This window comes from Lolium perenne, chromosome 3 (genome assembly GCF_019359855.2).
Source record: "Lolium perenne isolate Kyuss_39 chromosome 3, Kyuss_2.0, whole genome shotgun sequence".
In the NCBI taxonomy this organism is placed as follows: Eukaryota; Viridiplantae; Streptophyta; class Magnoliopsida; order Poales; family Poaceae; genus Lolium; species Lolium perenne.
In genome coordinates, this window is record NC_067246.2 from 214,381,630 (window position 1) to 214,404,815 (window position 23,186).

General features: G+C 39.7%; 1 pseudogene; it reads right to left on the minus strand.

The window, feature by feature from the left end:
- Positions 1–3,028: 3,028 nt before the first annotated feature.
- LOC127339796 (alpha-L-arabinofuranosidase 1-like) lies at positions 3,029–15,174 on the minus strand (annotated as a pseudogene).
- Between the last annotated feature and the right edge of the window lie 8,012 nt (positions 15,175–23,186).

The following is a 23,186-nucleotide window of genomic DNA, read 5'->3' on the forward strand; positions in this document are numbered from 1 at the left end:
GCCTTTAAATCTTAATTTAGCATTAATTAATTTTAAAAATACAAAAATATCTTTACTTCTTGCTACTACAGCCAAAAACCTAAAAACAGCATTATCTACTTGTTTTAGTTTACTTTCTAGTTTTAAGTTTCTTTCTAGTATTTTATTTATTATTATTTTACTTTATTAATATCGAAGCCTTGTGGTTTGCAACCACATAGTGGAGTTGGGGGCACAAGACAAAGACTTTGCTTTGCAGGTTGCTAGACGAGGTTGGAAGAAGCTTCGCCTTTGTTGCCGAGAGTTTGATATAAACCCCGAGTCATCCTTGTGGGGAAAATTTCTCTTGTTGCATCACTCCACACTTGGAGTCCCAACGAATTGACACACTTGCTATAGTGTCATCACCGGGCTATTCTTTCAGCCTTGTTCCTTCGATGATTGAAGGTGCCAGTGCCCTTGGCAGGATTATGTTTGTTGGTACCTCGCGTGAAGCCTAGGAGACTTTGAGTGGTGTGTTTGCCTCCACCTCCATTGCATGAGCCTCGGAAATTCGTGGGTAGATGGCTGACCTGAAGAAGGAAAACAAGATAATGAATGTCTATCTTCATCACATGAAGACGCTCTTGGACTCACTTACAAGTATCGGGATGCCTCTTTGCAATGACGAGTTTATATCCTCTGTCCTCACCAGTCTAGACAATGACTATGATGCTCTCTTTGAGGTGGTGAATGCCCGTACCAACCCAATGCGATTCGCGACCTATCCTCTCAGCTCCAGGCTACAGAGCAACAAAATGTGTTTCAACACCACACTCAAGGTGGTGTTTACTATCTTGTTGCACATGCGGATGCTAACGCTGGCCCTGTCGTGGCCTTTGGTGCTGCCCGTGGTGGGCCTCGGCCACCGGTGATCTTCTCCTCACCATCGCCCAAGACCACGCCTCCACCATGCCCAAGCCAAACAATGTGGTAGGGTCATATATAAGGTGTGCAAGATCCCGTGCCACAACGACGTCCAAGTGTTACCAGCGTTTTAACCGTGACTTTCTGGTCATAGGGCATGATGGGAGCAACACTGAGAAGTGAATTTCTATGACGATGACAGCTTCTCAAGGCCCTCATGGTGCTTCACATCAGTCCGTAGACCCGACGTGGTATGCGGATTCTGGATCTACGCATCACATCACTCATTAGCTAGACAAGCTCACTACACTTGAGCCCTACCACGACACTGATCCGGTTCACACTGCTAACGGACTAGATATGCACATTCGTTATATTGGTCATGCTATTTTACCAACTCCGGCATCTAGTTCTTTAGCTCTAAAACTTGTCCATCATGTTCCCAATACCACTCGTAATTTGTTTTCTATGAGTAAACCTTCCAATGACAATGATGTGTTTATGGAACTTCATCCTCATGATTTTTTTTGCAAAGGATCAGGACACGAGAGTACCCATTCTTAGAGGTTGTTGCAGTGGAGGTCTCTACGAGATTAAAGCCCCTGTCATCAAGAAGCACTCAGCAGCATCAAGGTGACCTGTGATATGTGGCACCATCATCTAGGACATCCATTTCTACAAGTTGTTCAACATGTTCTTTGTAGTCATGACTTACCATCTGATGAATGTAAAATCCATACATGAACTTTGTAGTTTACTGATACATATTCCCATATATTTGCATCACATAAATGTTGTATCCATGTTTTATATTGGGGATTTACCAATGATCCTTTTTATTTGGGTTATAAGTTATAACCCTATACAACATGAACACCCTATTTAGTGTTTTCTTATCTTTTAGGGACCTAAACAAAGTCAAGCAGACCTATAATTTTTTGAATCAAGAGAAGCACATGAAGTCAAACGAAGTCATTCGTCTTAAACCCTACATCAAGGTATTGACCTAAAAACGCCTATATATAGGTCCCGTGATGCATCCCGAGAGGAGGCGGACACAAAAACACAGAAACACCGAAAGAATAACAGAACCACCAAAGTTTGGAGGGGAGGGGAAACAATGTAGGATCCGCCGCCAGTTGGGTCTCCGACGTAATCAACATCGTGTATGATGAAGACGGAGTAGTCCACCTCTAGACTATGGGTTTGTGGAAGTAGCTTGATCTCTCTCTCTCTCCCCCATGCTATCATTGTTCTAGTACCATATGAGCTGCCAAACATGATTATAGTCATATATGTAATACCTATATGGTGGATCTATGGTTTATGAGTTGACATTTGAGATTGGAATTCTATTATGAGCAAGATCTATTGATAGATGTATATTATGTAGTCCGTTCTTAAGTACTTTTTATGACCAAACTTGTATGCAAGGACATGTGTGGGGGAACGTGTGTATTATATGGAGTAACATGGTGGTGAGGATTGGGTAGTGACTACAAAATTCGAGAACTGATATGGTTTTTACCTTTATTTTGTTATCTCACTAGAGAGAAAGAGAATGCATGTGTTATATTTTAATATGGTGACAACCAAGGTGATCTTGTTCGTTCGAGGTAGCACATTTGTCATTCACACATCATGTCAAAGTACCTAAGGCTTGATCTGTTTATCTTAATTCTAGATTGCGTGGAGTTTCCACCTTCTAGAGGAGTATAAGTGAAATGGGTTGCGTCATGTTTATGTTAGGACGTGATGCCCATATGAATGCTAATCAAGCACATGAGAAAGGTCCATCAATATTATATCTTCTATGAGTTGTTTTATGTCCATTACACTTTATAAGAGAGCAGACAAGTGAACCCATGAACCCCGGTTCAGTTTTTATTATGACAACCCACTTTTAATCACTTTTATCACCTTTATATTTTCTGCATTAGTTAAATCCGAAAATACAAAAAAAAATACTTGCAAACACAAACAAAAACCCCAAAAGAACTTTATCTTATTGTTTTTAATTTCTTTCCTATTTATAGATAGTTTACTTTTGTTCATTTCATTTATAGTTTTGTTTTCGGTTTACTAAAACGAAATCTTGTGCTTAACAACCACTAGTACCACTAGTTATCTTAGACTTCTAGAGCTAGATTGAAGTGAAGGAGTAAGGAGCCAGCAAGGCCCACATCTCCTCTGCAGCATTGGGTAGCTCGTTGATAACCGACACCACCTGCACCCATTTGTAAGATACAAATGTTATAAGAGCTCGCAGATGGATTCAGAAAGTGCAATTGGAAATGAAACACATTTGCAATAAATCAACCATCATCTTTCCTTCTTCGGCTGACTGAACGAATTCTCATCCAACAGATTGCTGGACGTGAGATATCATGAGATTCAGTGGTGGAGCCTAGCCAAGATCTATGGGGGAAAAAAGAGAAAAGGTGAATGCTTTTGGGGGGAGGGAAAAGACACTTACACATAGGTACACATGTCCCTAAAATAAAATTTTCTTCCAAGATTCTTCAAATTCTAGGGTGGTGGTGGTGGTGTGTGTGTGTGTGGGGGGGGGGGGGGGGGCGGTGGCCCCCCGACTTACACATAGTATTGTTCTGCCATATATAGACATCTCAAATATGAATTTGAATGGAAAGTCCAAAGTTCATCAAATCAAATCAACACCATGCGGGCTAGGAGGCAATCAGCAATGTTGATTTTACCTTCACTCTCACGAAGCTAATCTTACTGTCTTGCCATGAAAAGACTATCGCATCTGGTATCCATCTGCAATATAATATTCTTGTTATCATTGCAATTTCCATTGACCGGTATTCTAGATACAAGACACTAATACTAACATGTGATCATTGTCACTGACGAGGAGTGGCGCATAGCTTGTCATCTGCACTACATTGCTGCAAATGAGGGAACAAAGAACTATCTCATCAACTTGAGTAGTTCTTGTTGCTCACCGTACCATGTTTACGAGATTATTACTCGATTCATTTTTTTGTTAATTTCTGAACATGCTATTATTTTTATTTTAGCTTGTGTTAGCAAAACTAGAATCGGGTTATAATTACCAGTGGCAATGTCAAAATTTATCCAGAAAGCTTATGCATCTCCAAAAACACACACGAATGCCCGATTATTATTTCCGCAGGTCCCAAGAAATAATCCAGATAGGGAGGAAGGATAGAGGAGATCACCTACTTTCTGTCTAAACCATTGAGGAAAGCAGCCTCTGTTAGTGAAGCGACAAGGGTTCCGTTTCCAGCATATATAGGCTTATTTTATGCAACAGCATGCTCACGAACAAACACCTGGAATGAAATCATTTCATACCTTAAGCTCAGTACGTGTTGCATTTTCAAATATGGTATTGTTAAGAAAAACCTCTGTAATGTTGCCATAGACCTACAAAAAATGTAACATTAAGTATAATTCAATCAAGAAAAGATAACCAAAAAACTAGTGACAGAGTGAGTAGTTTTACATGAAAATCATAATATTAGCAGGATGATCAAGTGGCATACGTAAGCCATCACAGTTCAATATCATTTGAATGTTAGGATAAGCCTCTCGTATCGTAGTGTAAAATTTTAGGTAATGTCTATTCAAAGAAAGATATAATTTTCGGTAATGTGAGTATTTAAGAGTGCTGAAGTGGAAGCCTAACTTATAATCAAAAAGTTCCAACAATTTACCTCTGTAAAAATCGTAAATACAACCCTCGTTCCCTAGGGCTACATATTTAACTAGGAAAGGCTCATGATGTCGCATGGAAGATCTAACACTACCCCATGTTGATTCAACACTTCCCCTAGCAAACTCAAAACTATCCAATACATCATGTAGCAAAAAACAGCAAAATTACCTTTAAAATAGTAACATTACAGAATGAGGGGGAGGCAAAAGACACTTACACATAGGTACACATGTCCCTAAAATACATTTTTCTTCAGAGATTCTTCAAATTCTAGGGTGGTGGGGGGCGGTGGCCCCCTGACTTACACATATTATTGCTTTTCATATATGGACATCTCGGACATGAATATGAATGGCAAGTTCACACTTCGTCTAATCAAATCAAGCACACCATGTGGGCTAGGAGGCAATCAGCAGTGTTGATTTTACCTTCACTCAATTAATCTTACTGTCTTGCCAAGTGATTGCAGAAGCTGCCAGGTGTGAAGAATAGATGGAGTTGATTGTGATTGGATGGAGCAGAGCACCAATTGATTCACATAAAAATAGCAGGTAGGAGTTCCATAATGTTGCCATGAGTTAAAGACTATCGCATCTGGCACCCATCTGCAATATAATATTCTTGTTTTCACTGCAATTTCCATTGACCAATATTCTAGATACAAGACACTAATACTAACCTGTGATCATTGTCATTGACGAACAATCTGCACTGCATTGTTGCAAATAAGGGAACAAATAACTATCTCAACAACTTGAGTAGTTCTTGTTGCTCACCGTAACATGTTTACGAGATTACTCGATTCATTTTTTTGTTAATTTCTGAAAATGATTTTATTTTTATTTTAGCTTGTGTTAGCAAAACTAGAATCGGGTCATAATTACCAAAGGAAATGTCAAAAATTATCGAAAAGCTTATGCATCTCAAAAACACACTTGAATGCCTTATTGTTATTTCCGCAGGTCCCAAGAAATAATCCAGATAGGGTGGAAGGATAGAGGAGATCACCTATTTTTCTCTAAACCATTGAGGAAAGCAGCCTTTGCCAGCAAAGCGACAAGGGTTCCGTTTCCACCATAGATAGGCTTATTTTCTGCAACAACATACTCACTAACAAACACCTAGAATGAAATCATTGCGTATCTTGGGCTCAGTACGTGTTGCATTTTCAAATATGGTCTTTTTAAGGAAAACCTCCATAATGTTACGATAGACCTACAAAAAAATGTAACATTAAATATATTTCAATCAAGAAAAGATAACCAAAAAACTAGTCACAGAGTGAGTAGTTTTACATAAAAATTATAAAATTAGCAGGATCATCAAGTGACATACCTAAGCCATCACAGTTCGATATCATTTGAATGCCAGGATAAGCCTCTCGTATCATAGTGTAAATTTGAGGTAATATCTATTCAAAGCAAGATATAATTTGAGGTAATGTGAGTATTTAAGAGTACTGAAATGGAAAACTAAGTTATAATCAAAAAGTGCCAACAATTTACCTCAGTAAAAATTGTAAGTACAACCCTCATTCTCTAGGGCTACATATTTAACTAGGAAAGGGTCATCCCATGGAAGATCCTGCCCTATCTTGATTCCGCACTTCCCCTAGCAACTCAAAACCACCCAAATCCTGTATCAAAATACAACCGAATTACCTTAAAAATAGTAAACTCGAAATTATCAGAAATGCATTGGTCTGAAATTTCAGTGTGGTATGAAAACATCAATGTGTTTGTAGTGCGTTTAAGGGGGAATATTTATCACTTGCATCATGACGGTTTGAATGTTTAATTCATACAATGAAAGATCTAGGACACTGAAAACTTGCCTCTACAAGGGGTGCAATGTCTGTGATGTTAACTTTATCATTATGGTTGATACCTAATTTCAAGATCTCGAAGTTAGTGGGTATACTAATGATGACTAAAACAATAAATATGTGAAAATAAAAATGCAAATAATGTATACCAACGTTCACCACCAGATTGGTGTAGCACCTAAGTCTCAGCAAGCTATTTTAAAAGAAAAATATGGTCATAAATGGTGACACGATGCTGGCGCAAAGTTGACGTGGGAGTTAGAGATCTCTGTGGTGTAACTTTTCTTCAGTTCCCCGGCAACGGCGCCAGAAATTTGCTTGATGCGCGTGGTTGACGTATTGTCTCTTCGTTCGACACGCGTCCGTTGGGAACCCCAAGAGGAAGGTGTGATGCGCACAGCGGCAAGTTTCCCTCAGTAAGAAACCAAGGTTTAATCGGACCAGTAGGAGTCAAGAAGCACGTTGAAGGTTGATGGCGGCGAGATGTAGTGCGGCGCAACACCAGGGATTCCGGCGCCAACGTGGAACCTGCACAACACAACCAAAATACTTTGCCCCAACGAAACAGTGAGGTTGTCAATCTCACCGGCTTGCTGTAACAAAGAGTTAACCGTATTGTGTGGAAGATGATTGTTTGCAGAAAACAGTAGAACAAGTATTGCAGTAGATTGTATTTCAGTAAAGAGAATTGGACCGGGGTCCACAGTTCACTAGAGGTGTCTCTCCCATAAGACGAACAGCATGTTGGGTGAACAAATTACAGTTGGGCAATTGACAAATAAAGAGAGCATGACCATGCACATACATATCATGATGAGTATAGTGAGATTTAATTGGGCATTACGACAAAGTACATAGACCGCCATCCAACTGCATCTATGCCTAAAAAGTCCACCTTCAGGTTATCATCCGAACCCCCTCCAGTATTAAGTTGCTAACAACAGATAATTGCATTAAGTATTGCGCGTAATGTAACTAGTGACTACATCCTTGAACATAGCACTAATGTTTTATCCCTAGTGGCAACAAAGACATCCATAACCTTAGAGGTTCTTGTCACCCCTCCAGATTCACGGAGACATGAACCCACTATCGAGCATAAATACTCCCTCTTGGAGTTACTAGCATCAACTTGGCCAGAGCATCTACTAATAACGGAGAGCATGCAAGATCATAAACAACACATAAGCATAACTTTGATAATCAACATAACAAGTATTCTCTATTCATCGGATCCCAACAAACGCAACATGTAGAATTACAGATAGACGATCTTGATCATGTTAGGCAGCTCACAAGATCCGACAATGATAGCACAATGGGGAGAAGACAACCATCTAGCTACTGCTATGGACCCATAGTCCAGGGGTAGACTACTCACACATCACACCGGAGGCGACCATGGCGGCGTAGAGTCCTCCGGTGATGATTCCCCTCTCCGGCAGGGTGCCGGAGGCGATCTCCTGAATCCCCCGAGATGGGATTGGCGGCGGCGGCGTCTCGGAAGGTTTTCCGTATCGTGGCTCTCGGTGCGGGGGTTTCGTCACGGAGACTTTTTATAGGCGGAAGGGCAGGTCAAGAGGCGGCACGGGGGCCCCACACCACAGGCCGGCGCGGCCAAGGGGGTGGGGCGCGCCGCCCTATAGTGTGGCTCCCCTGTGGCCCCTCTTCCTATCTCCTTCGGACTTACGGAAGCTTCGTGAGAAAATAGGCCCTGGGCTTTGATTTCGTCCAATTCCAAGAATATTTCCTTACTAGGATTTCTGAAACCAAAAACAGCAGAAAACAGCAATCGGCACTTCGGCATCTTGTTAATAGGTTAGTTCAGTAAAATGCACGAATATGACATAAAGTGTGCATAAAACATGTAGATAACATCAATAATGTGGCATGGAACATAAGAAATTATCGATACGTCGGAGACGTATCAGCATCCCCAAGCTTAGTTACGCTCGTCCCGAGCAGGTAAAACGATAACACGAGATAATTTCTGGAGTGACATGCCATCATAATCTTGATCATACTATTTGTAAAGCATATGTAGTGAATGCAGCGATCAAAACAATGTATATGACATGAGTAAACAAGTGAATCATATAGCAAAGACTTTTCATGAATAGCACTTCAAGACAAGCATCAATAAGTCTTGCATAAGAGTTAACTCATAAAGCAATAATTCAAAGTAAAGGCATTGAAGCAACACAAAAGAAGATTAAGTTTCAGCGGTTGCTTTCAACTTGTAACATGTATATCTCATGGATATTGTCAACATAGAGTAATATAATAAGTGCAATAAGCAAGTATGTAGGAATCAATGCACAGTTCACACAAGTGTTTGCTTCTTGAGGTGGAGAGAAATAGGTGAACTGACTCAACATTGAAAGTAAAAGAATGGTCCTCCATAGAGGAAAAGCATCGATTGCTATATTTGTGCTAGAGCTTTGATTTTGAAAACATGAAACAATTTTGTCAACGGTAGTAATAAAGCATATGCATCATGTAAATTATATCTTATAAGTTGCAAGCCTCATGCATAGTGTACTAATAGTGCCCGCACCTTGTCCTAATTAGCTTGGACTACCGGATCATCACAATGCATTATTTTTACCAAGTGTCACAAAGGGGTACCTCTATGCCGCCTGTACAAAGGTCTAAGGAGAAAGCTCGCATTGGATTTCTCGCTATTGATTATTCTTCAACTTAGACATCCATACCGGGACAACATAGACAACAGATAATGGACTCCTCATTTATGCATAAGCATATAACAACAATTAATAATTTTCTCATTTGAGATTTGAGGATTGTTGTCCAAAACTGAAACTTCCACCATGGAGCATGGCTTTAGTTAGCGGCCCAATGTTCTTCTCTAACATATGCATGCTTAACCCTATGGTGGTAGATCTCTCTTACTTCAGACAAGACGGACATGCATAGCAACTCACATGAAATTCAACAATGAAAAGTTGATGGCGTCCCCAGTAAACATGGTTATCGCACAACAAGCAACTTAATAAGAGATAAAGTGCATAATTACATATTCAATACCACAATAGTTTTTAAGCTATTTGTCCCATGAGCTATATATTGCAAAGGTGAATGATGAAATTTTAAAGGTAGCACTCAAGCAATTTACTTTGGAATGGCGGAAAATACCATGTAGTATAGGTAGGTATGGTGGACACAAATGGCATAGTGGTTGGCTCAAGTATTTTGGATGCATGAGAAGTATTCCCTCTCGATACAAGGTTTAGGCTAGCAAGGCTTATTTGAAACAAACACAAGGATGAACCGGTGCAGCAAAACTCACATAAAAGACATATTGAAAACATTATAAGACTCTACACCGTCTTCCTTGTTGTTCAAACTCAATACTAGAAATTATCTAGACCTTAGAGAAACCAAATATGCAAACCAAATTTTAGCATGCTCTATGTATTTCTTCATTAATGGGTGCAAAGCATATGATGCAAGAGCTTAAACATGAGCACAACAATTGCCAAGTATCACATCACCCAAAACATTTATAGCAATTACTACATGTATCATTTTCCAATTCCAACCATATAACAATTTAACGAAGGAGAAACTTCGCCATGAATACTATGAGTAGAAACCAAGGACATACTTGTCCATATGCTACAGCGGAGCGTGTCTCTCTCCCATAAAGTGAATGCTAGGATCCATTTTATTCAAACAAAACAAAAACAAAAACAAACCGATGCTCCAAGAAAAAGCACATAAGATGTGATGGAATAAAAATATAGTTTCAGGGGAGGAACCTGATAATGTTGTCGATGAAGGAGGGGATGCCTTGGGCATCCCCAAGCTTAGACGCTTGAGTCTTCTTGATATATGCAGGGGTGAACCACCGGGGCATCCCCAAGCTTAGAGCTTTCACTCTCCTTGATCATGTTGCATCATACTCCTCTCTTGATCCTTGAAAACTTCCTCCACACCAAACTCGAAACAACTCATTAGAGGGTTAGTGCACAATATAAATTGACATATTCAGAGGTGACACAATCATTCTTAACACTTCTGGACATTGCATAATGCTACTGGACATTAGTGGATCAAAGAAATTCATCCAACATAGCGAAAGAGGCAATGCGAAATAAAAGGCAGAATCTGTCAAAACAGAACAGTTCGTATTTACGAATTTTAAAATGGCACCAGACTTGCTCAAATGAAAATGCTCAAATTGAATGAAAGTTGCGTACATATCTGAGGATCATGCACGTAAATTGGCATAATTTTCTGAGCTACCTTCAGGGAGGTGGACCCAGATTCGTGACAGCAAAGAAATCTGGAACTGTGCAGTAATCCAAATCTAGTACTTACTTTTCTATCAACGGCTTAACTTGGCTCAACAAAACTCAAAACTAAGATAAGGAGAGGTTGCTACAGTAGTAAACAACTTCCAAGACACAAAATAAAAACAAAATACTGTAGGTAAAAACATGGGTTGTCTCCCATAAGCGTTTTTCTTTAACGCCTTTCAGTTAGGCGCAGAAAGTGTGTATCAAGTATTATCAAGAGACGAAGTGTCAACATCATAATTTGTTCTCATAATAGAATCAAAAGGTACCTTCATTATCTTTCTAGGGAAGTGTTCCATACCTTTCTTGAGAGGAAATTGATATTTTATATTACCTTCCTTCATATCAATAACAGCACCAACAGTTCGAAGAAAAGGTCTTCCCAATATAATGGGACAAGATGCATTGCATTCAATATCCAAGACAACAAAATCAACAGGAACAAGGTTATTGTTAACGGTAATGCGAACATTATCAACTTTCCCCAAAGGTTTCTTTGTAGAATGATCAGCAAGATTAACATCCAAATAACAATTTTTCAGCGGTGGCAAGTCAAGTATATTATAGATTTTCTTAGGCATAACAGAGATACTTGCACCAAGATCACATAAGGCATTACAATCAAAATCTTTAACTTTCATCTTAATGATGGGCTCCCAACCATCCTCTAGCTTTTTAGGAATAGAGGCTTCGTGCTCTAGTTTCTCTTCTCTAGCTTTTATGAGAGCATTTGTAATATGATGCGTGAAAGCCAAATTTATAGCACTAGCATTAGGACTTTTAGCAAGTTTTTGCAAGAACTTTATAACTTCAGAGATGTGGCAATCATCAAAATTCAAACCATTATAATCTAAAGCAATGGGGTCATCATCCCCAATGTTGGAAAAAATTTCAGCAGCTTTATCACAGGCAGTCTCAGCAGTTTTAGCAGTTTCAGGCAATTTTTCGCGCTTTGCATTAGAAGTGGAAACATTGCTAACACCAATTCTTTTATTAGTATGAGTAGGAGGTGCAGCAACATGTGTAGCATTAGCATTACTAGTGGTGGTAATAGTCCAAACTTTAGCTACATTCTTTTCTTTAGCTAGTTTTTCATTTTCTTCTCTATCCCACCTAGCACGCAGTTCAACCATTAATCTTATATTCTCATTAATTCTAACTTGAATGGCATTTGCTGTAGTAGTAATTTTATTATGATGATTCTCATTAGGCAAAACTTTTGATTTCAAAAGATCAACATCAATGACAAGACTATCGACTTTAGAAGCAAGTATATCAATTTTCCCAAGCTTTTCTTCAACAGATTTGTTAAAAGCGGTTTGTGTACTAATAAATTCTTTAAGCATGGCTTCAAGTCCAGGGGGTGAACTCCTATTATTGTTGTAAGAATTCCCATAAGAATTACCATAGCCGTTGCCATTATTATAAGGATATGTGGCCTATAGTTGTTACTAGAATTGTTCCGGTAAGCATTGTTGTTGAAATTATTATTTTTAATGAAGTTTACATCAACATGTTCTTCTTGTGCAACCAATGAAGCTAATGGAACATTATTAGGATCAATATTAGTCCTATCATTCACAAGCATAGACATAATAGCATCAATCTTATCACTCAAGGAAGAGGTTTCTTCGACAGAATTTACCTTCTTACCTTGTGGAGCTCTTTCCGTGTGCCATTCAGAGTAGTTGATCATCATATTATCAAGAAGCTTTGTTGCTTCCCCAAGAGTGATGGACATAAAGGTACCTCCAGCAGCTGAATCCAATAAATTCCGTGAAGAAAAATTTAGTCCTGCATAGAAGGTTTGGATGATCATCCAAGTAGTCAGTCCATGGGTTGGGCAATTTTTAACCAGAGATTTCATTCTTTCCCAAGCTTGAGCAACATGTTCAGTATCTAATTGTTTAAAATTCATTATGCTACTCCTCAAAGATATAATTTTAGCAGGGGGATAATATCTACCAATAAAAGCATCCTTGCATTTAGTCCATGAATCAATACTATTCTTAGGCAGAGATAGCAACCAATCTTTAGCTCTTCCTCTTAATGAGAAAGGGAACAATTTTAATTTTATAATGTCACCATCTACATCCTTATACTTTTGCATTTCACATAATTCAACAAAATTATTAAGATGGGCAGCAGCATCATCAGAACTAACACCAGAAAATTGCTCTCGCATAACAAGATTCAGTAAAGCAAGTTTAATTTCAAAGAATTCTGCTGTAGTAGCAGGTGGAGCAATAGGTGTGCATAAGAAATCATTATTATTTGTGGTTGTGAAGTCACACAACTTAGTATTTTCAGCGTTGGCCATTTTAGCAACAGTAAATAAAGCAAACTAGATAAAGTAAATGCAAGTAAACTAATTTTTTGTGTTTTTGATATAGCAAACAAGATAGCAAATAAAGTAAAACTAGCAACTAATTTTTTTGTATTTTGATTTAGTGCAGCAAACAAAGTAGTAAATAAAACTAAGCAAGACAAAAACAAAGTAAAGAGATTGAGAACTGGAGACTCCCCTTGCAGCGTGTCTTGATCTCCCCGGCAACGGCGCCAGAAATTTGTTGCTGGCGCAAAGTTGACGTGGGAGTTAGAGATCTCTGTGGTGTAACTTTTCTTCAGTTCCCCGGCAACGGCGCCAGAAATTTGCTTGATGCGCGTGGTTGACGTATTGTCTCTTCGTTCGACACGCGTCCGTTGGGAACCCCAAGAGGAAGGTGTGATGCGCACAGCGGCAAGTTTCCCTCAGTAAGAAACCAAGGTTTAATCGGACCAGTAGGAGTCAAGAAGCACGTTGAAGGTTGATGGCGGCGAGATGTAGTGCGGCGCAACACCAGGGATTCCGGCGCCAACGTGGAACCTGCACAACACAACCAAAATACTTTGCCCCAACGAAACAGTGAGGTTGTCAATCTCACCGGCTTGCTGTAACAAAGAGTTAACCGTATTGTGTGGAAGATGATTGTTTGCAGAAAACAGTAGAACAAGTATTGCAGTAGATTGTATTTCAGTAAAGAGAATTGGACCGGGGTCCACAGTTCACTAGAGGTGTCTCTCCCATAAGACGAACAGCATGTTGGGTGAACAAATTACAGTTGGGCAATTGACAAATAAAGAGAGCATGACCATGCACATACATATCATGATGAGTATAGTGAGATTTAATTGGGCATTACGACAAAGTACATAGACCGCCATCCAACTGCATCTATGCCTAAAAAGTCCACCTTCAGGTTATCATCCGAACCCCCTCCAGTATTAAGTTGCTAACAACAGACAATTGCATTAAGTATTGCGCGTAATGTAACTAGTGACTACATCCTTGAACATAGCACTAATGTTTTATCCCTAGTGGCAACAGCACATCCATAACCTTAGAGGTTCTTGTCACCCCTCCAGATTCACGGAGACATGAACCCACTATCGAGCATAAATACTCCCTCTTGGAGTTACTAGCATCAACTTGGCCAGAGCATCTACTAATAACGGAGAGCATGCAAGATCATAAACAACACATAAGCATAACTTTGATAATCAACATAACAAGTATTCTCTATTCATCGGATCCCAACAAACGCAACATGTAGAATTACAGATAGACGATCTTGATCATGTTAGGCAGCTCACAAGATCCGACAATGATAGCACAATGGGGAGAAGACAACCATCTAGCTACTGCTATGGACCCATAGTCCAGGGGTAGACTACTCACACATCACACCGGAGGCGACCATGGCGGCGTAGAGTCCTCCGGGTGATGATTCCCCTCTCCGGCAGGGTGCCGGAGGCGATCTCCTGGATCCCCCGAGATGGGATCGGCGGCGGCGGCGTCTCTGGAAGGTTTTCCGTATCGTGGCTCTCGGTACTGGGGGTTTCGTCACGGAGACTTTTTATAGGCGGAAGGGCAGGTCAAGAGGCGGCACGGGGGCCCCACACCACAGGCCGGCGCGGCCAAGGGGGGGGCCGCGCCGCCCTATAGTGTGGCCCCTCCGTGGCCCCTCTTCGTCTCTCCTTCGGACTTCTGGAAGCTTCGTGAGAAAATAGGCCCCTGGGCTTTGATTTCGTCCAATTCCGAGAATATTTCCTTACTAGGATTTCTGAAACCAAAAACAGCAGAAAACAGCAACTGGCACTTCGGCATCTTGTTAATAGGTTAGTTCCAGAAAATGCACGAATATGACATAAAGTGTGCATAAAACATGTAGATAACATCAATAATGTGGCATGGAACATAAGAAATTATCGATACGTCGGAGACGTATCACACGACACGGCACCAAAAGTGCAAAACCCAGTATGGTACTAACCAAGGAATACCTGAAGAAATTCATAATAACTAAGGCTATCATCTGTCCAGTAATTCCAAACATCTCCGAAATGCCCAGGTCTTTCTTCCCATGGACCAATGGTTTCCTTCCACCTAAATGCATTTTTTAACCAATTGCCTTCAACAAAGCAACCTCCTGTCAAATTAAATGTACAAATGCCTAACTCAGATTGTCTACAGCCGGAAAATGTTAGAAAGTTTTTTGTTTAAATCATATTTTCCTAAACTAAGAGAAAGGTATCCATATGGTAGGACAGTGAAAAGTCATTGCATCCGAACAATGGACATTTTAGATTCCAATGGCTGGTTTGGAAAACAAAGAAAATACCTGGAAATAGTATGAAGCATGGTCTAAGATCCGAAAGCATAGATATGAGTTCCTTGCGAAAACGATGGCCCTGCAGATGTTGAAAAAATGTTCATCAACAACTCTTGTATAGTCATAGTAAGCATTCTTATTAAAGAATATTAAATTATTTGTAATTTCTTCAAAATTAACTACACGTTGTTTTAATTTGTCTGTTAGCTGATAACACTTGAACTAATATCCTTGTTGTTGTGAAGTGTACAAGTAGATTGCCTAGCCCTTTCCATCAGTTCGGACTTTTGGTTCAAGTGGCTAGTGCATGAAGCTTAACATGGTATCAGAGCCCCAGGTCTCAAGTTCAAATCCTGGCTTTCACATGGTTTTCGCAATTAAGCCTAAAAATTGCTGTTGCCCCCCTCTTTAGCCACCGCTGTTTCGGTGTGCTCTTCTTCTTTCACGTGTTGACTTTCTCTTCTCCCGTCACACGCGAGTGGGGGTGTTGTGAAGTGTACAAGTAGATTGCCTAGCCCTTTCCATCAGTTCGGACTTTTGGTTCAAGTGGCTAGTGCATGAAGCTTAACACTTGTGACAATTGATTTTCAATTCTAGTTATGCTTTGAGTAATACTGACACATAATCCTCCTTCTCTAATTCAAAATAGCATTACTTTGATGAGGTTTCCCATTGAACTCAAACTTGCTCATTAACAAAACAGTGCAGTTTTTAGGTATTAGGAATTAAGTAACAAAAACGTTAAAATTGCAATGCACCTTGTGTGTGTCTGAAGGCACAAGTGGAACTTGATCCAGCCTTATTATTCCCCTCTTCAAAGCTGTTAGTTCAAGCCGTGAGCTTCTGCATGTTCCCTGAGCCAACAGTTGTAGCTTTACCTTTGTCCAATTTGATAAACTAGTATGCCTAAAATGATGCGATCATCTTTTTTGGTTTTTTGATAAAAGTACAAAGGAAAAATTTACAAGTGTTAGGGGAAAGATACATAATATATAGAGGCCGATGCTACAATTTGCAATCCATTTGAGCATGTTAGTGAAGCTGTGAAGCTCATATGTATGGCTAGATTATAGCTTATTTCCTTCTATATTCTGAAAATTGAAATGCGAAAGATCTACACTACTCCCTTAGTTTCAATCTATAGTGCCTATAGATTTTCTGCACGGTAATTAGCGCAACTCATTTTTTAACACAAAACCCCCTAAAGAGTCGAACCACGATCTCAGAAATACTCCCGATCTGCCAATCCCTCGATCCCGCTGTGGAGTCCTTATTTCCAGCTATTCAGTTCATCTCGGTGGAAGGGGTTCTTCGCTAATAAACACACATATACTCTTATATTATGAAACAAATGCAGAAAATCTATAGGCACTATAGATTGAAACGGAGGGAGTATTATATTGGAGTTGGTCGTTTGTCACTCAACGCATTTGATGATTGTCATTAGAAACATCCGGACCATCCGATGTAATCTCATGTCTCCGCTCAATATCTGACCATTGATTTATTTCCATGTGAGCTACTTCCTTTTGCATCATCAGGGCTAATTAAGGCGCGGTATGATACATGTGGTTCTATACCAAGAGGTTGGCTTGCTCCTTTTTATGCGCTCTACATCATCAACGCTAATTAAGGCCAGCGTTGCTTTTTTTTTCCTTGCATGGTGGTGGCATAAATCCCCGATCGGAAAGAACAACAAATCGTCCTCATTCGCGTGGCATAATCATGGCTTGTTTCAGGCAAGAAACCAGGTGTGCTTTATTTAGCCTCTCCTCTTCCTTGGATCATCGCCACCGCTCGGACGTCACCCAACCCACCCGCGATGTGCCTCCGGCAGCAGCCACCCCTCTCTGTACTGGACCCATCTTCCAACACCGCCAAAAACTGACGATTTCGCCGAGCCGACATAGGATGCATCGCGGCGGCGGTCACCGTGGGATTTAGTCTGCCCGGGGAGCCGTAGGCGGTGCTTCCGGCGGATTAGTGCCACAGATGATCACCTCCAACGCGCAGGCGTCCCGCATCGGGCGGTTTGAGGCTTAGGCTCACCCAGCATGACGCTGCCACCAAGGACCTCCGCGAACATGTCAGCAGCTCGAGTCCGCACTCGCACTCACCACCGACCGCCCTCAGTCGTGCCGATGAATAGAAGGTAAGTTTCTTTGATGCAAAATGTTCTGTCAGGTGGAATCACTATTGATTTGGGAGATTAGTGGTACAAATGAGTTGATTCGAGGACAACTGTCGACCGAACTTCTCATCCAAGCAAACCTTTATTTGCACTGTTGCCTCGCGTAGCTTTTTAATCATGAGTGATTAGGTGTTGTCACTTAAGAGAATGCTGCTGAACACCGCCAAGAAGCTGAATAGAGACGTTGATAAGGTAAAATTTCCATATTGTTGCATTGCATTCTGGAAGCATATATAATTAAAGAGGTGTCTTCTTTTCCGATGTTTGGGATCATGGAAACATATGACCTGAAATTTATTTGTTGGATGGTTGATTTTGAATCTATTATGTAATTTTTTGTATATACATATCTATCACTATTATCTTCATAGAGGAAATATTGATTTGTTTTTACTTGCTTAGATGGATGCCCCGGAAAGAAAATGGCTTGACCCATTCTTCCGCCCTCAGAACAATGGCATACATAGGTGTGTGGTTAGGGACTCGTTGGCTATGTGGATTTATATTTTGTTGCTAACTTGGATAAGAAAAGGCCCTCACAGGTTATGTTGGTGGATGTGTTGTAAGTTGGAAGGAAACGTTACAACCTGTTCTTGCCCAGTCTACAACCGAAGCAGAATATATGGCTATTGATGAAGCTTGCAAAGAGACTGTTTTTGGTTGAAAGTTTTGTATGCTTAGCTTTGTGGAGATGATTCTTGCACTAACTTGTTTTGTGACAGTTAAAGTGCCATATACCTTACTGATACATCCCAAATGTATCTACTTTTCCAAACACTTTGCTCAATGAATTACTTCGAAATCTCACCATATTTGGATAAAAACTGCTGAATCTAATGTTGTTTTTAGCAAAGTCTCCTTTTTATCAAGTTTTCGCAGGAAATAAAATCGGGGAAAAATATCACGGAAGTTTTTACCAAAAGGAAGCATCTGGAGCTTTGGATCACGAGAGGGGAGCCACGAGGCTCGAACGAGCCCAGGTGGCGCGACCCAACTTCTTTGCCGCGCCAACCGAGTTCGGCCCTCGATCGTCGTCTCGCCTCCCCCCTTCGCGTGGTGCCTTATATACCCTAAAAACTGACTCCTCCAGGAGGAGACGAAATTTCACGAAACAGAGTGCCACCAATACCACGATCTTTGTTTCGGAGCCAGATTGATCCTGCTCTCAACCCCAGAGAGAGGGATTTCGAGGGCTTCTTCATCATCACCGCCACCGACGTCATCACCAACCATCATGTACTCACTCCCCATCACCATGATTGAGTAGTTCTATATAGGTTTATAGGTGGATGGGTTTTGGATGAGATTGATCTTGTAATCCTCCGCATATGTCGAGATTTTATGTGTTCGTCTTGAAGATATTCTTGTATGAGTATCGGTACACCTTTGCTATGTTTAATGCTTGTTATTAAGGCTCGAGTAACTCTATTTTTGTACTTAACTTATATTGCTTCATCATATATATGAGGTTGGCATTTATCTGTGAGGTGTATCACTTGTTATTATGTTGATCCTACGAATCCCCAGGTGACAGGTGGGGAAAAACAGAGGTGAGATGTAGTAATTTCGAGGGTTATGTGTGTTCATGGATCTTAATGCTTTGTTCTGGTCTATTCGCAATGGTAGACCTTAATTTCTTGTAGTTCCAAGTTGGCCTTAGTGAAATGGGTAAGCTAGACAATAGATGTTATGCAAATTCTCTTAGTTAGTACCCATAACTATATTTGGAGTACACACCTACATACAACTGAATTAGAGATGAGTGTTATGTTAGTTGGATTACATTACATGATCAATATCATTCATATATCACCCCATTGTTGCCTCATGCCTACGCTTTTACCCACTGCAAGTTTTACATTACTACTTCCGGTAAAAACTTGAAATATGCTGCTTTTATTTATTGTTTTCTTTTACTGTTTCAAATCAACTGCTATAAAATCACCACTTGCTTTGCGATTTTATTGATATACAGATGTGGTTGAGAGTGACGTCTCAATTGCTAAAGTATTATTGGTACTATTGTGTTCCCCTTGAGTCGAACTATAAATTTGGATAATACTTCCCATCGAAGATTCAGCGATCCCCTATACTTGTGGATATCAAGATATTTTCTGGCGTCGTTGCCGGGTAACCTAGCTTTATTGGTAAGACAAATTGTTATCATTTACTTGATGCACTTATTTGTTTCTCATCATGGGAAAGAATAAGGCCTGCTAAGAAGGTTACTATGCCCTCCACTACAAGGAAAGGTACGGATTTACCTTCTAGACCACATTTTTCGCCTCAATCATCTATTACTCCTGCTACTAATAAGAAATTTATTGCTCATACTAGTTCTCCATTATCTATTATGTCAACTATTAATGAAAGAAATATGTTGGAAGTTTATAAGGATAAAGAAGGTACTTCTGATTTATCCAACTCAATTTCTGATGAAATTATGGAATCTGAATCAGAATATGATGAACTTTATGATGTGCCCGATAAATCTTTAATTAAGTCCTAAAATATCACACTATAAAGAGGATAGTATCTTTACTGAAGCTTTTATGAATGCCGAGCTAGATGATTTGGATGAATTTTAAGCTAGCTTAAGTTCATGCTTAGAGGATTTCTTTCCTAATGCTAGAAAAACCGAAGCTCATGTGATTTACATTAAAGATAAAGACTATGAATTTAATGTTGAGCCTGAGAAAATAGAAAGAGTTTAAGCTATTATATTTTATGGTAGAGAGGATTAACTCCCTTGGGAGTATTTAATAAATCTCTCTGAGCTAGCAAATTTATTTGGAAATACTGAAATCCAAAGACGTTATTACTTCTTGAAATTGCTTCCTTTCTCTTTGGGAGGTGAAGCAAAAGCTTGGTTCAATTCTTTAGCACCTAAGTCTATCACTAGTAAGGAAGCATGCATCTGTTCATTTTGCAATAAATATTTTCCTGCTAGTAAGATACATGCTTTGGTTGAAGAAATTATTCACTTCGCTCAAGGTAAAGAAGAAAGTATTCCGCAAGCTTGGAGGAGATTTTGTGCCCTCGAGAGGAAGTATCCAGCCCATGGTTTAAAGGATATTCAATTGCTTGATGTATTTATATATAATGGCTTAACTGAAGGATCTAGATCTTATCTAGACAGTGTTGCAGGTAATATTTTCAGGGATAGGACTGTGGAAGAAGCCAAGGAGTTACTGAATACCATCAAAAAAATCACGATGATTGGCATATTGATGAAGATGTTACATATGGAAGAGGTATTCATAAATTTTCTAATGAAGTTATGAAGGAAGCTTCAAAGTCTCTCAAGGAGAAGGGCATTAAAACTTCTGAGTTGAAGAAACACTCTGAAGATGGCTATAAGTTTAATACTGATGGACCATGTTTTTCTATTCAAGTACATGCTAAAAACTCTGGTAAAGGTAATGAAGAGATATCATTCCCTACTAAAGTTTCTTCTTTTAATAGTTCTACTTATGATAGAGGGAGTGTTGATTATGATATTCAAAGAGACATATTGGAAAATTCTCGCAATATAGAAATTATTCATAAAAAACTAAGTGCTTGTGTAGATTATCTTAAAATGACTGTCAAGCATTATCATATGATGCATAATCAAGTTGAGAAAATGATTTCTCTTCAAAATATATTGTATGAGAGAAGCTTCTTGATGAGAAACGACATGTATATGAAGTTAATACTAGAGGAGGTTCAAGCACTGACGACCCTGATTATCCTGAAGGACATCCTAAGAGAAAAGAACAAGAAGCTCGCAAGAAAAAATCTATTGCGGGGAAATCTCCCATGAAGAGGATGAGAATTCTGAAGATGAAGATAATGATGCATCTATTTCTGATGCTGAAACTGAAGATGAGAATAATGAAGAAAATGTGGAAATGTCTCAACCACAAGAAGAATCACCTAAAGACACTGCTGATAAAGAACCTTAGCCAATAATAAATGAAGATCCTCAATCATCTAAGGATAAAAGTAAGAAGAAGGCTCCACCGCAAGCAAGAGGTAAAGAAAGGGATCCATGGGTTCATATATAGAACTATACCATATCCCCAGGAGGTAACTAAAACTGTAGATAATGAAAGATTTGAGAAGTTTATTGACTTGACAAAGAGTTTATATTTGCAAATTCCTCTTGTTGATGTTATTAAAATACCTCCATACTCAAAGTATATGAAGGATATTTTTTACTATAAGAGGAAATACCTAATGAAGCTATTACTGCTATGCTTGCTGATTATTCTTTTAAGGGGAAGTTACCAGAAAAGCGTGGAGATCCAGGTATTGCAACTATGTGATTCATTAAGAATACATATGTGAAATATGCTCGATGTGATTTAGGAGCAGGGGTAAGTGTCATGCCATTCTCTCTTTATAAGAAGCTTAACTTGAATAAATTACTCCCTAGTGAGGTTTCATTACAAATGGCTGATAAATGTACTGCTATTCCTATTGGTATATGTGAAGATATTTCTATCATGATTGCTAATGTGCAAATCCCTACTGACTTTGTGATATTAGAAATGCCATAAGATGATAATTTATCTATTATGCTTGGTAGACCTTTTCTAAATATTGTAGGGACTGCTCTAAATTGCACTGAAAGCAAGGTTTCTTTCCATGTGAAAGGAAAAGAACATACTATTCATTTCCCGAAGAAGAAATCTATTGAGCTATCTAAGAAAAGTATTAATGCTATTGAGCCCAAGTTTATGAAAATTGGAAGGTTTGAAATACCTATTTCTCCTTGATGACCCATAAGTATAGGGGGTCGCAATAGTCTTCGAGGGAAGTAAAACCCAAATTTATTGATCCGACACAAGGGGAGCCAAAGAATATTTATAAGCTTTAACAAGTGAGTTGTCAATTCACCTTCACCTGAAAATAGACTTGATCGCAACAATTTATCAGTAGTAACAGTTTTAAAGTAGTGGTAGTAGTGAAGTAACAACAATACCGAAATAAAAACAGCGGTAGCGATGATTACAGTAGACAGCAGGATTAAAACACTGTAGGCACAGGGATGGGTGAACGGGCCTTGCATGAAGTGGATGTACAACCTAGCCACCTAGGTTCAAGTCCCCAGGGACGCGAATTTGGGTTCTTATTATTTAAAAATAAAATCACTGTAGGGGCTTTCCCTACAATATTCCTTTCAAAAAAACATGTTCAGATCTGAGATCATGGCACTCGGGCCCAAAGTGACAAGCATTACGCATAGGAAGTTGCAACAATGTCAAAAATACTAAAAACGGATACTAGGCACTATGCCCATAATAATCTTATAGCTATTACATGACCAATCTCATCCAATCCCTACCATCCCCTACAACCTACAGCGGGGAATTACTCACACATGGATGGGGGGATCATGGATGGTGGATGGAGATGCATCGGTGATGGTCGATGATCTCCTCCAAATCCCCGTCCTGGCAAGGTGCTAGAACGGAACTTCTGGTCCCAGATTGGGGTTTCTGGTGGCGGCGGAGCAGCGGAACTCTTTCTGGAAAAACGTCGAACCCCCTTCAGTTTTCAGGTTAGGGGCCTCTTATAGTGCGAAGGAGAGGTCGAGGGGGTGGCCGAGGCAGCCAGA